This window comes from Neodiprion virginianus, chromosome 4 (genome assembly GCF_021901495.1).
Source record: "Neodiprion virginianus isolate iyNeoVirg1 chromosome 4, iyNeoVirg1.1, whole genome shotgun sequence".
Classification (NCBI taxonomy): Eukaryota; Metazoa; Arthropoda; class Insecta; order Hymenoptera; family Diprionidae; genus Neodiprion; species Neodiprion virginianus.
This window is the reverse complement of record NC_060880.1, coordinates 593,082-604,863: the sequence shown is the minus strand read 5'-3', so window position 1 is coordinate 604,863 and position 11,782 is coordinate 593,082. Positions and strand designations below refer to the sequence as shown.

At 41.9% G+C, this 11,782-nt stretch overlaps 1 protein-coding gene across 4 annotated transcripts in view; it reads left to right on the top strand.

Annotated features, from left to right (window-relative positions):
* LOC124303811 (uncharacterized) overlaps positions 1-11,782 on the top strand; it is a 176,651-nt gene continuing 164,869 nt past the window's right edge. For 3 of the 4 annotated variants that reach the window (XM_046761511.1, XM_046761508.1, XM_046761507.1), the window contains exon 1: positions 2-598. The gene's annotated coding sequence lies outside the window, so the exon portion shown is untranslated. Of the gene's footprint in view, positions 599-11,782 lie in introns of all 4 variants that reach the window. The other variant, XM_046761512.1, reaches the window with a different exon arrangement.

Here is an 11,782-nt window from a genome sequence, read left to right as displayed (position 1 = left end):
ACGCCACTGCGCGCCGTCGCTTCGCTTCTCCGAGTCGCGCGCGACCAGCGGGGATACCTACCTACTTTCCCATTTTACGTCGATTAAACGCTGCGTCGCATCGTCGACTATCTCCCTCTCTCTCTCTCTCTCCCACTCCGTCTCTTCTCTCTCTCTCTCTCACTCTCGTCCGAGAACCGCGTTATTAACGTCGCGGTAATAACAACGAGCGCGGATTTAAACCGGCTGTTCGTACTACGCCTATTTACAGCTCTGACCACCGATCAGCCCTACGTTGTCGCGGCTCCTTCACCCTACCCCCTCCCCGTCCATTCTCTCGCCATTCGATATTTACAAACCGTAGATGTACAACTAGTACCTACATTGTACGAGCGAACCGAAGGGAGGAGAGAGTGTAGCGCGCGCGACACGCGCACTACATTTCATCCGCGGATTTATCTTTATCTCAAATGTGTTTCGCGGCCCGCAGATTCCCATGGTGGAATGTGGATGCTGTGCGCGGTGGTTTGTTTCGTGCGGGATTTTGATTTTTATTGTGTGCGAGGTGTGATCGTTTAAGTGCAGGAGGGGACCTAACCAAACCTGGAGGCCAACCGTCGTAAGTAGTACACAACATACGAACGCTTTGTTATCTAGGTATCACCTTTCTGTCAATCTTTCTCTTTTTCTCTCGCCTGTCGTTACGCTACCCTCCTCACCTTTCCGTCGTTCACCCACCGGACGATATTTGGCGTTTTGCAAACGCGATATTAGAAACGTTTTGTTCTAAAATGGTAGCTGCGTTACCGTCGACGATGTCGTTCGGTAAATAAACTCTTAGACCAGGCGACGATCATCGAAATACGGCTGCCTTGTGGTCGTTGCTTCAACAACACGATATCAACTTTTTCCCTTTCAATCGCACTATTTTTCACCCGACAAAACGTTTTCAAAATCAGTGGAATTCACGTTTACTATCTCTGACTCTCATTCTCTCTCTCTCTCTCTCTCACTCTCTTTACATCTCTACTTTTCTTTATCTTTCTTTCTCGTCGCTGTTGTTTTTTTTTTTTTTAATACCTTACGCCTCTACGTTCAACTGGATATTACATCAACTCGACAGGAACAACGCGTGTCGATTGTTATTTCTGCAAGCTCGAGTACGCAACGAAACGTCAAAGGTCACAGAAACCTGACCCGTGATGAGTTTCCCGTTCTCCCGAGACACTGCATACGTTTAGAAACTGCGAACGATTCCGATTAATTTTCATCCTCTTTAACATATCTTCTCAAGAAAATAAAAATAAAAAACAACATGAGCGCGCGCGCGCGCGCGTGTGTGTGTGTGTCTATATATTTATCTATCTAACGAGAATTTTCCGAGTTTTGACAGCGGCACCGGTTTGTTGACGCGATGCTCCGACCGATGAGATTAAATCCTGAGAGACAGGGGCAGGTATAAGCTGTTGCATTTAAAGGGCCTCTACTGCTGTTTCATTCACGTGGTCTCACCGCCACAGCGAAGGGGGGGATGGATGCATTGACAGAGGGATTTAACCGTCGTCGTGGATATTTAAAGGGCCGACCGAATTGCCTCACGGGCAGGTGCAGGGCAGGGATGTTGGTGTCTTCTTGCTTCCACGTTGCCCCGTTCCCTCGAATTGAAAAACAGAGAGGAGAAGAACGGGGGAAGCAGGAGAAACGCAACCTATTGACTACCTACCGCTGACCGTTTCTTTTTCACCGTTTTGTCGACCGACTCTCGGGTTGCACAGCTTTTTAGCCTCGAGCTCTCGTCGCGTTGTCGGACGATTCGGATAGGGCTAATAAATTCGATCGTGTTGAAGTTGCTAACGTTATCGTAACGGTTCGTAGTGAGGAAAAATCTTGGTTATTTCGCCATTTTGAAACTGTTTTAAATTCGGTAAACCGTGATGAAACAAAACGTACTCATATTTGGCAATCTTGGTTCGTTCGGTATCATTGTTAAAATAAGAAGATGGTGATTTTTTCACGATGTTTCGTTAGGATAACGTTACTAACTTCAATCTCGTCAAATTCAACCGTCTTCTTCTTCTTCTTCTTGCTTTCCTCCTCCTCTTCCTCCTCCTCGCTTGCTTGCTGCCTAGCCATCATTTTGCTCGAGGTGATTTGGTTAATTATTATTCCACCGTTGCGCAAGGTCTAATATAATAATTGATAATTACTTGTTACATAGCGGTAGAGCAGAGTTCTCTTTCTTTTTCATCAACGGTTACCGAAAAAGAGCCATTTATCCGCCGCAATCGATGTTCCAAAAGCATGAAATGTTTTTTTTTTTCTTTCGTTTTTTACGTTCAAAGCTGTGATTTCGTGTTCACCGTTACGCCATCTTAAAATCGATATGTCTTTGCTTACTTGGCAATCTTTTCATACGCACATATATAGGTACGTATGATTGTAATTTGATTTATCCTTCGATTCATTGGCATAAATCACTTTTGACTTATCCGTTAAAAATTGTGATTTATCACACAGTCCACATTGTATAAAATCTTTGTCTACTCACATTGCGAAAATGTACACACGCTACGAGTGTACCACATAACTATCTATGAGTAGCGAAGTGAAAGAAAGTAAGATAATAAATGAGAAGAGAAAGGTAAGGAAGAAAAAACACTGGAGATGGAAAAATGAGGTTCTAAATGAAGACGCGAGAGCATATTTATGAATACGTACAACCTATACATACACAGAAACTTACGTTATAGAGTAGCTCGAGGAGTTTGAGACAGCGGGACGAGGGGTTGGTGGTAGGTGGTTATAAGCAGGCATGCCTTCGTCTTGTTCCGCAGCGCGCAGCTCGGTTATAAACTGCGATACGTGCATGGATCTATCTATGCGGATAGATGGATAGATATATAGATAGGCAAAGCACTCTCTCCCTACGCGACACACGTACTATACGCTACCGTGGCGGTAGCGCTATTCCATCTAGATTCTATGCGGAGGTCCAGAAATAGCCGGTGCTATTTTTACGAAAACTGTGTCATCCGCGTAATTGTCTGTAAGCTCGGCATTTGTCTTCTTCCTCCCTCTTCTTTTTCTCTATTTCGCACATCGCCTCGTAGTGCCCGAAGTGCGTCATGTAGGTATGCGACGCATTGAATTGTATCATACCTGTCCTGTCGTATTTGTTTACCTTCCCCAGACTCCCCCATGTTTTATATTCCAAATCCCTCAGTCACACGGCGCGTAGTCCGCATCCAATTTCTTCCGACGCGACGCCCCTTTCGCCAAATTATTAATTATATTATCTAATTTCGTCAATCAATACCGGACGTCCACGCGTCCCTTCCGATGCGGTCAACTCCCGCATTGATGATTAAATACGCTGAAAGTCTGTTTGAATTATCCCAGCACACCAGCTGCTCCGAATCATATATAATACCTACCTACTCTCTCCCTCTCCCTCTCCCTCTCTGCCTGACTTCCGCAAGCTTCGACGCTGATCTGGTATTCTCGTTTCCTCTCGTATAATTATACGCGCATACGTGTGTACGAATATATATGTACGTACGCGTGACGTATTTACGATAGTATTTATCGCACATTCTCTCTCGCATCAATGAGTGACTTGACTCGGGCAGCAGTACCCCGCGGTTTCAATTTACTGCTCAACAACAGATCTCGTACGTTTTTTATCTCGAGTCAAAATCTCTCGTATGTACCTCATACGTGGCATTGTATATATAATATTATATATATATATGTATACGCTGTATCATCGCGACGGTAAAAAATAAAAATAATCAAATTGTTATCGCGATCATTGCTGTTGGTTTTCGTGCAAAAATTTAGAAACCGGATTTTGTTTCTTTTCTCGTTTTAAACAAATTGTACAGCTTAACCGTTGCACTTATGCAAATATTATGTAGATTTTAAATTATATATGCAAAATTTTGACCCGATCTCGCGCCCGTGAGGCAAATGATGATATTTTCTAGCTTCGCCACGTTGTAACTTATAGTTATTTTTAAAATGATTCGCGTCGAAGAGTTATACGTAGGTATAAGCACCTTATATTATATACTTTTTTTTTTTATTCCTCCACCGCTGCTGCAGCTTAAGCTCCTGAGTAACAGGCAGTTGCAGCCTGTCTGCGCGTATACGTGCCCTAATTGCAATTAAAATCCGTTGGCTGAATTATATATATATATATGTGTGTACGCACACAAATACTACTCGGTACGTATTACAGCGTGCAGCAGCAGCAGCAGCGGAATGCTTGCAGCTTTCAGCATGCACTGCGCATCCGAGGGTAGTTTTACTTACTTTATTTACATTTATGCTTGGTTTCTTTTCTCTCTCTCTCTCTCTCTCTCTCAAGTATACGCGTATGTGTTATATATCTATACGTACAATTGCCTCGCCAAAAGGAAAGATGTGATAACATTGCCGAGATAATCGCACACGCGCGTTGTACGTATCGGCGTTTTCTTTCGAGACGCCCGATGTGCGTACAGCATACCTACATACATACATGTGTATATTGATGAAATATAAGCCCGCAAAGTTTGGCATAAATTTATAATCCTTTTTAGTCGTCTAATCTAGCGTGCGCGTATAGAAAGAGAGAAAGAGAGGTGTCGTCTGGCCATTTGCCAAAGCCACCGACTCTGCATATATAATATGTACAGCGCGAAAATCTCGTGCGAATAAAATACTCGCGCGCTGGGAAGCAGCGGTAAAAAACGAAACGATGAAAAATAAAAAAAAATACATGGAAAAAAAAGTAAAATTCCCTCGCGAATGCTTTTTCCGCTGCTGCTGCTGCTGCGCGCGCCGCGCGCGGACGTTTAATTTCATTCTCCCCGCACATTCGTACTTCGATATATAACGGCGGCGTAGTATCGTACATGACCTCCCGAAAATATACCGCCCTTCCGGTTTTTATCCCCGCAAATCGGACCCCTCGTATATATTTCGACGACGAACGAGATTTACAATAAATCGTCGCGTGCCAAATGGTCGGGCGCGAGTTCCTTAACACCGTTCTATCCTGCGATAGGGATACAAAGTACTACGTACTTTGGCATACGTCAGACTATGTGCATGTAATAAACGTTGCAAAATACCTGTCGTGTATGTATGTGTTGGCACTGCGTGTTAAGCCGCGTTCCGCAGCGACACAATGTCGTTTGTACTTATCACTCTGTTGCTGCTCGCGTCTTGTGCAATGTCGAATTATACGAAATATAAGATTTTTAATTTGGTCATGGAAAAAAACTGAAAGTATCGGTTCTTCTATCATGTGAATTAGAAATGATTTTTTGAGGTAACAAGTTTACTTTTTTTCGTCGAGAAAAAAAATTGCGCAAAATGATTTTCTTCTGCGTTATATTTTTCTTCAATTCTTTCAATTCAACTTGAAACGAATATAAAGTTAATAATCCGAACGATTCGGGTTTTAGTGACTTGAGGGTTAAGTTCCGGAGAACCTGGAGATGTTATGGAATTTTTTTCCTAAAAATTTGTGGCCACCCTGAAGTAAGTAGCGTTGACGTCACGAAATATGAGGAAGAAATTGATTATTTTGCAATTTTAGAATGACTTTTAACGAATTTGCCTTTTGAAAAATATGGGCATGCTTCATTCGGTATGGTTTGCTAAATCTCGGAACAATTCTAATGGCGCGTGATGACGATTTTTTCCAAAAATTTCACCGTTACAAGTCACGTTACTAACTTTAATCACACGACGCACGGAAGCAATTGAATCGAGTTTCAAAATTCAAAAGCAATCTTTTCTTTCGAAGTATCCGCCCACGAGACAACCGGAATATTAAACTCACCGGGGTGAGTTTCCGTCCGAGTCGCCACGTGGCGTTTAAGCGGACCGGAAATCAGCAGCCACCACTTAAAATGTAACATCAAAAATAGATTCAACTCGTCACTGTCATTAAAAACTGTACAATATCGGCGTTCCGCATAACGTACATCGAGTATATTACATATTGTTTTATAAGCGGTTCTCGTTCTCGACAACCTTCGAAATTGATGAATTATATTTTTATATCATTATTAATTTGTTTCAATACCGATTTTACAGTCGTCGTCGAGAAATCGAAGGGTTGGATGTGGTTTGGATTAAGAATGCAGGGTCACCGATTTTACTACACATTCAATGATTGTTATCTAGTTATTACTATATATATCACGTCACGCGGGTTTTTGTTTTGCACTTCCCTGCTTGTGTCCGTAATTTCACGTTTTATTATTTTCATCTCCTCGTTCCTCACGCAATAGAGCAGCTGCAGCAGCTGAATACTCGCAACTATACAGAGCTATCTATTTTTCTTACTTTGTCAAACTGGATCAATGGGTCAATCTGGATTTAGGAGCGACGCCGTCGTATTTCCTCCACCCGTCGCGTCGACGACGCCGACGCCGACGTTATAAGCACACACACACATATATATATATATAAAGGAGCGGAAATTCGGCCACTATCTTTTCCCCTCTTGCCTCGCTTTTCTTCTTTATCACAACAATATATTCGCGAATTCGTTCAACGATAGATCGCGCTCGACCTTCTCTCTGCAATTTCATCGCAATCATTTCTCTGTTCAGTAAATCGATCATGAGGCTGAAGTTAGTGACGTTAACTCGTTCACTTTAAAATGAAAATATTGACTCGAAATGCCTTTATGTGAATAAAGTAAAACTTTTCGGACGATTTTCAGATATTTTCGACATGTTTCAGAAATTGTTTACTTTTTAATCTTTTCAAAATTAGCGTTTTTCAGGCAATGTGAGAATATATGACGTGCGGTATATCTCGAAAAAATCGTATACAAAACGAAAATCAAGATTGTACACTGTAATAGTGTAAAAAAAAGAAGTACCGAATTTTAGAATGACTTTTTGTTTGAAATAGTTGGCTTTCGAAAATAAGAGTGTATGTATTGTTTATCATGGTTCGCTAAGTTGCAGACATTCCTAATAAAAGGTGCAAAGTAACGATTTTTCCTAAACCTGCGTCGTTACAGTAACGTAACCAACTTCAAGCTCGTTATAAATCAATTTTCACATTCATATAATACGCCGTGACATTAAGTCTTTCTAACACGTGTCTGTTCTCTGTCCTCTCTTCTGTTTTTGCGAAATCAGATTCTCAATAACGAGGTGTAGGTATATTGTGCAAATAGGTGAACAGATTGTAGGTAGATAGATAGAGGAGCTAGGCGCATCGCAGAACGCGAAGTTCTTTCTCTAGGATCGAATAGGCCGTCGTCGTCTTTACCGTCGAAGCAAGCAAGCAACCGGGCAAGCAAGCGTGGTTGAATCGAGCTCCCTGGCTCGCATTACGAAACACTTAATAGCCTCTTGAATAATTCAACGATACAATTTTCTGTTTAGATCAGTGTCCTCGATACAGGTGTGCGCCAAGTACTTTTTTGTTTTTTTTTTCTTATATTTATATTATTTTTTATACACGTGCATGTACGAATGTACACATACGTGTATAATTTAATGAAATACTTTGATGCTAGCGATATTATATATTTTTTCTACACTGTAGGAAGATTCTGTTTCCTTTTCATGTTGTTGAATTCCTGTTCGATCGTTTTTGTATTCGGTTTCTTTTTCTCCTTCCTCTTTCTCTTCACTTTCTCATTTCACGTTCGATTTCTGACGAATATTCACTCCTTTCTCTGCATTATCGTGAAACTTCGTGTATTTCGTTTCGATTGAAATGATAAGAAGAAAAAATAAGTGAAAAAACACAAAGTTACACATCAATGACTCGTGTGTACGGCATTTCTTTCTTTCACCTTGATACGCACGAAGCGACACGCACCGGATTCCGATGTGATGAGTTTTCTTTTTTTTTTTCTTTTTTTTCATTCTCTTCCCCAATGTTTTACATATCCACGCGCAAAGAAAAATATTCATCAAAGTATCGTATACCTACATTATAATGAACCTGCCCGACGCGGAAGTTATAATCGCGTGAAATAATAATTGATCTCATTGTTGTAGTATTAATTATATTTCTCACGACTATATGTATGTACGTTACATGGATAATTGCACATGCATTGCTTCCTGTCTATTCTGATGATGATCGAATTTTCACCTTCAGCGCTGCAGTATCAATCAGTAAATGATTCAACAATTGGGAGAAATCTCGTTGATATTGTACCTACGACCCGCGGTACGTCTATAATCAAATTTGCATAAATGAAATTGAAAGAATAACAATCAGTGCAGGAATCGTGTGATTGTTAAAATTTGAATGAAAAATATAGCAGATATCGTACGGAGAATGGAATGTGAAAAAAAATCAAATAAAATCAAATAAAAAACATATCGCGTCGGCTGTGTTCCACTAATGAAATTTCATTACTGCCATCAATATACGTTGCCAATATAATTCCAGGCGATGTATACATATATATATTTTCAACGCAGCATGCGTATAATTATTATTATACCTAATGCACGAGTGTAATGTTAATAAGAATGATCGTACATATCGTTTAAAAGATGGAATCTCTCGCAATCGTTTGTACGAAAAAAAGAATATCAACATATTTACAACAGGCTCATTCATTACACACCTTATTTATTTACACAATACGATTCCTGTATTTGGTTCAGCGTAAAAGAGTTCTTACGTTTCGAGTAATTTTACGACAAAGCAGCAGCTGTGAGAGAAAAAAAAAAAAAAAAAACCAAGAAAACTTGGAAGCGAAGTGAAGAGCACGGTTTCACGTACGTACTTGCGGGAACTCCGCAGGCGACCGTCACCGTGTCTACATAACCTATTTTATTTACATCGCGCAAATATTTGCGCCCGAGAAATTCCTCCTCGAATCGATGCCACCGCCGCAACAGATCATTTCGTACATGAATTTTAATTCCATGTACACATCTGGTATTATTTAGAGTTCAATAATACATAATCGGTCATACAGGTGAGCAGCTTCCGCTACGGTACCGTGCTTAAAATCATGAACGCGAAAATGGGTAAATGTTTGGATAAGAATTTAATCGCGAAGACAGAGAGAGAGAGAGAGAGAGAGAGAAAGGTAATTAAAATCATATAACCATCGATATTAACTACAGCGGTGAAAGGTTGAACTACGTGTAGTAAAAATAATACGTCACAACGTTCGAAAGTGTATTACATACCTCTACATTGTGCATATAGTATATTGTATAATAAGTAGATATAATAACAGTGATGTGCATCTTGGAATAATTCGCGTGTAGAAATTACGCAAAAAGGACTTTCTCTCTCTTTGACGATCTGCGGCAGCTCGCCGGTTATGATGTTGAGTAAAGTCCTCGGTACGGATGCAGAAGTATTAATCGCTGCATGCGCAACTCCTTAGGGTGTTCGTGTAGGTATAATGTAAATGCCGTATTACCGGCTCGATGTAGCTGTGAAACATTTCAACCATTGTGGCAAGAGCGTAATGTCGAAAATGTCTGTGCGAATAATGTAAGAAAATCATTATTATTATTGTTATTATTATTATTGTTGTTGTTGTTGTTGTTTTCGAACAAATTCTTCTTTATTATAACTTCTGTTCGAATCGACTGCCAAATTTCCAGTTTATCTCTCCGGAGTTACGTATACGTTCTGTCATTATAGATATTCATTAATATCAACTCTTGGACGAAATTCAAATTCATTCCGTGATAATGTTACATCTGGAATGTACAATAATATCGAATGCAGGAAATGGGCGTTATACAGGTGTACAGGTTATACGTAAATATATGTATATACGCACAAGTGCGAGAAATAATATAATTCTCGTTGCGGCGGTGTAATACGCGATGGGGTTTTCTCAGGGGTGTATAATAAAGGTGCATGAAGGGGTGGTGCAGGGTCTGCCTGTAATACCATGACTACGTATACCTACACGTATAAGGGGGTTGGAAAATGACGCGGCAGGGGCGCGTTTAATTCTCCGGCTCATAGGTGGAGGAAGTGTAATTGGTCAACCGGACAATCGCGCGACTCTCCATTTTTCTCTCGCCCTCTCTCTTTCGTATTACCGCGTCGCGCGGACTTGTCGATTAGGTGTGTAAATTGCACGAAGACGACGACGTGTGCGGTACGCGTTGGTACGCAACAGACGTATTATCGCGTATACACGTATACACGTACACACAGTTCGGCCTGCGCACCCCGGATGGCGGATGCCGAACTCGAGGAACGCGTCGCGGTTTTCCCTTGGGCCTCTCGGTCTTCGCTCCAATTTCCTCAATTTCCCTCTTCAGAGTTTAGAGCTGGTTCTCGCTCTTCTCGTGCTCGCGGATTACGCCATCCTACTCCACCCCCGCTCAATCTACCCATCCGCCCATCAACGAACTCTGTACACCACCCCTCGCTGCAGAGGCAGAAGTATAACGCAGCGGCTCTGGATGGCCGGCTCACCTAAGCCCTAGGAAATTAATCCCCTCGGATAAAACAGTTGGTGCTATACTGCAAGGGAGAGAGAGTGAGAGTGAGCTAGGAGGGAAAAATGTGAAGCGAAAGGAACTTTTTATACACCCTGAAACAGCACAAGTTCTTTCTTCTATCGTTCGGAGAACCGGCAGCGGCTTCTCTTTACGCAGCGACGATTAACGTAAAAACGTGCACAACCACCACGCTGCTGCCGTCCGTATTTTCTTTTTTTTTGTCAGGCTGACGTTTGTAACGTTACTGTAGTGATGCATCTTTGGGAAAAGTCATTTTGCGACTTTAGGATTGTTTGAAATTTAACAAACTGTTAATGCAGTGTCAACAAGCTCAAATTTTTTAAATTCTACTTATTCAGGTAATTTTTTGCTTCAACGGTTCGACACATTAACGTTGCCGCTTGCGTTGTTGTCGTTGTTGTTGTTGTTGTTGCATACGTACGGATGATGCAGGGGTATACGTAGCCTGTAGTATAAGATGCGCGTCGGTGTTGCAGCCGGAATAAAGGAACCCTAGATACGCTACCAACTGCAGGATACAACGAACAACCATGCCGGATATTCGTCTTTCCCCCGTATGCATTATACTCCAAGCTTTCTCCGGTTTGGATACTTTATATCATCGCGTTGCGTAAGCGACAACAGCAACGGCGTGGGTAGGGAGACGAGAAGAAGGAGAAGAGCACGCGATCGGTGCGTGGGGCCGATTCGTCGTCGTCCCTCCCCGCCTCCTTCGCCCCCGTCAACTCTCGCGAAACTGGAGCTGCTTTTTTCCCAGCGAACAAAAGCGTCACGGTGGAAAAGAAAAAAAAAAGATTGCCCTTATCATTTCCTCCTCCTACTCCTCTCGTTTCTTTCCCTATCCTCCTTCCTACGTACACACACGTACGTAAGTATAGTCGAGATGCCTGTACTGTACATATATATTACAGGTAGGTATGTCTGTACGTATATACCGTACAGTACCTACTCTCATTCTTTTTTCTTTCCCATCTCATCCGAGGCGCGCGATATCCGAGCGAGAGGGAGAGGAGGTGGGAGGAGGGAATAGGGAATAGGTTTGGGATGGTAGGCAGAAGCAGCTCCGGGCTCTGTGGAAGAGAAATTCGCGCCTTCGAGGATAAAGAGAGTAACGCGAACTCGTAAAGTTAGGGTATAGTGCTGCGAAGATAGTTTCACTATAGTACACCGATACGTACCTACGTCCCTGCAATACCCGTGCGTGTGATACTGCGGATTTTATCAGCTTTTCCCTTCTCCCAACCTCTTCGATTGTCCTCCGTCGGTTCTTAATGTGGCTATCTTTTTTCTTCGCTCTCCTTGGTTCCTTCTTTCTTTCA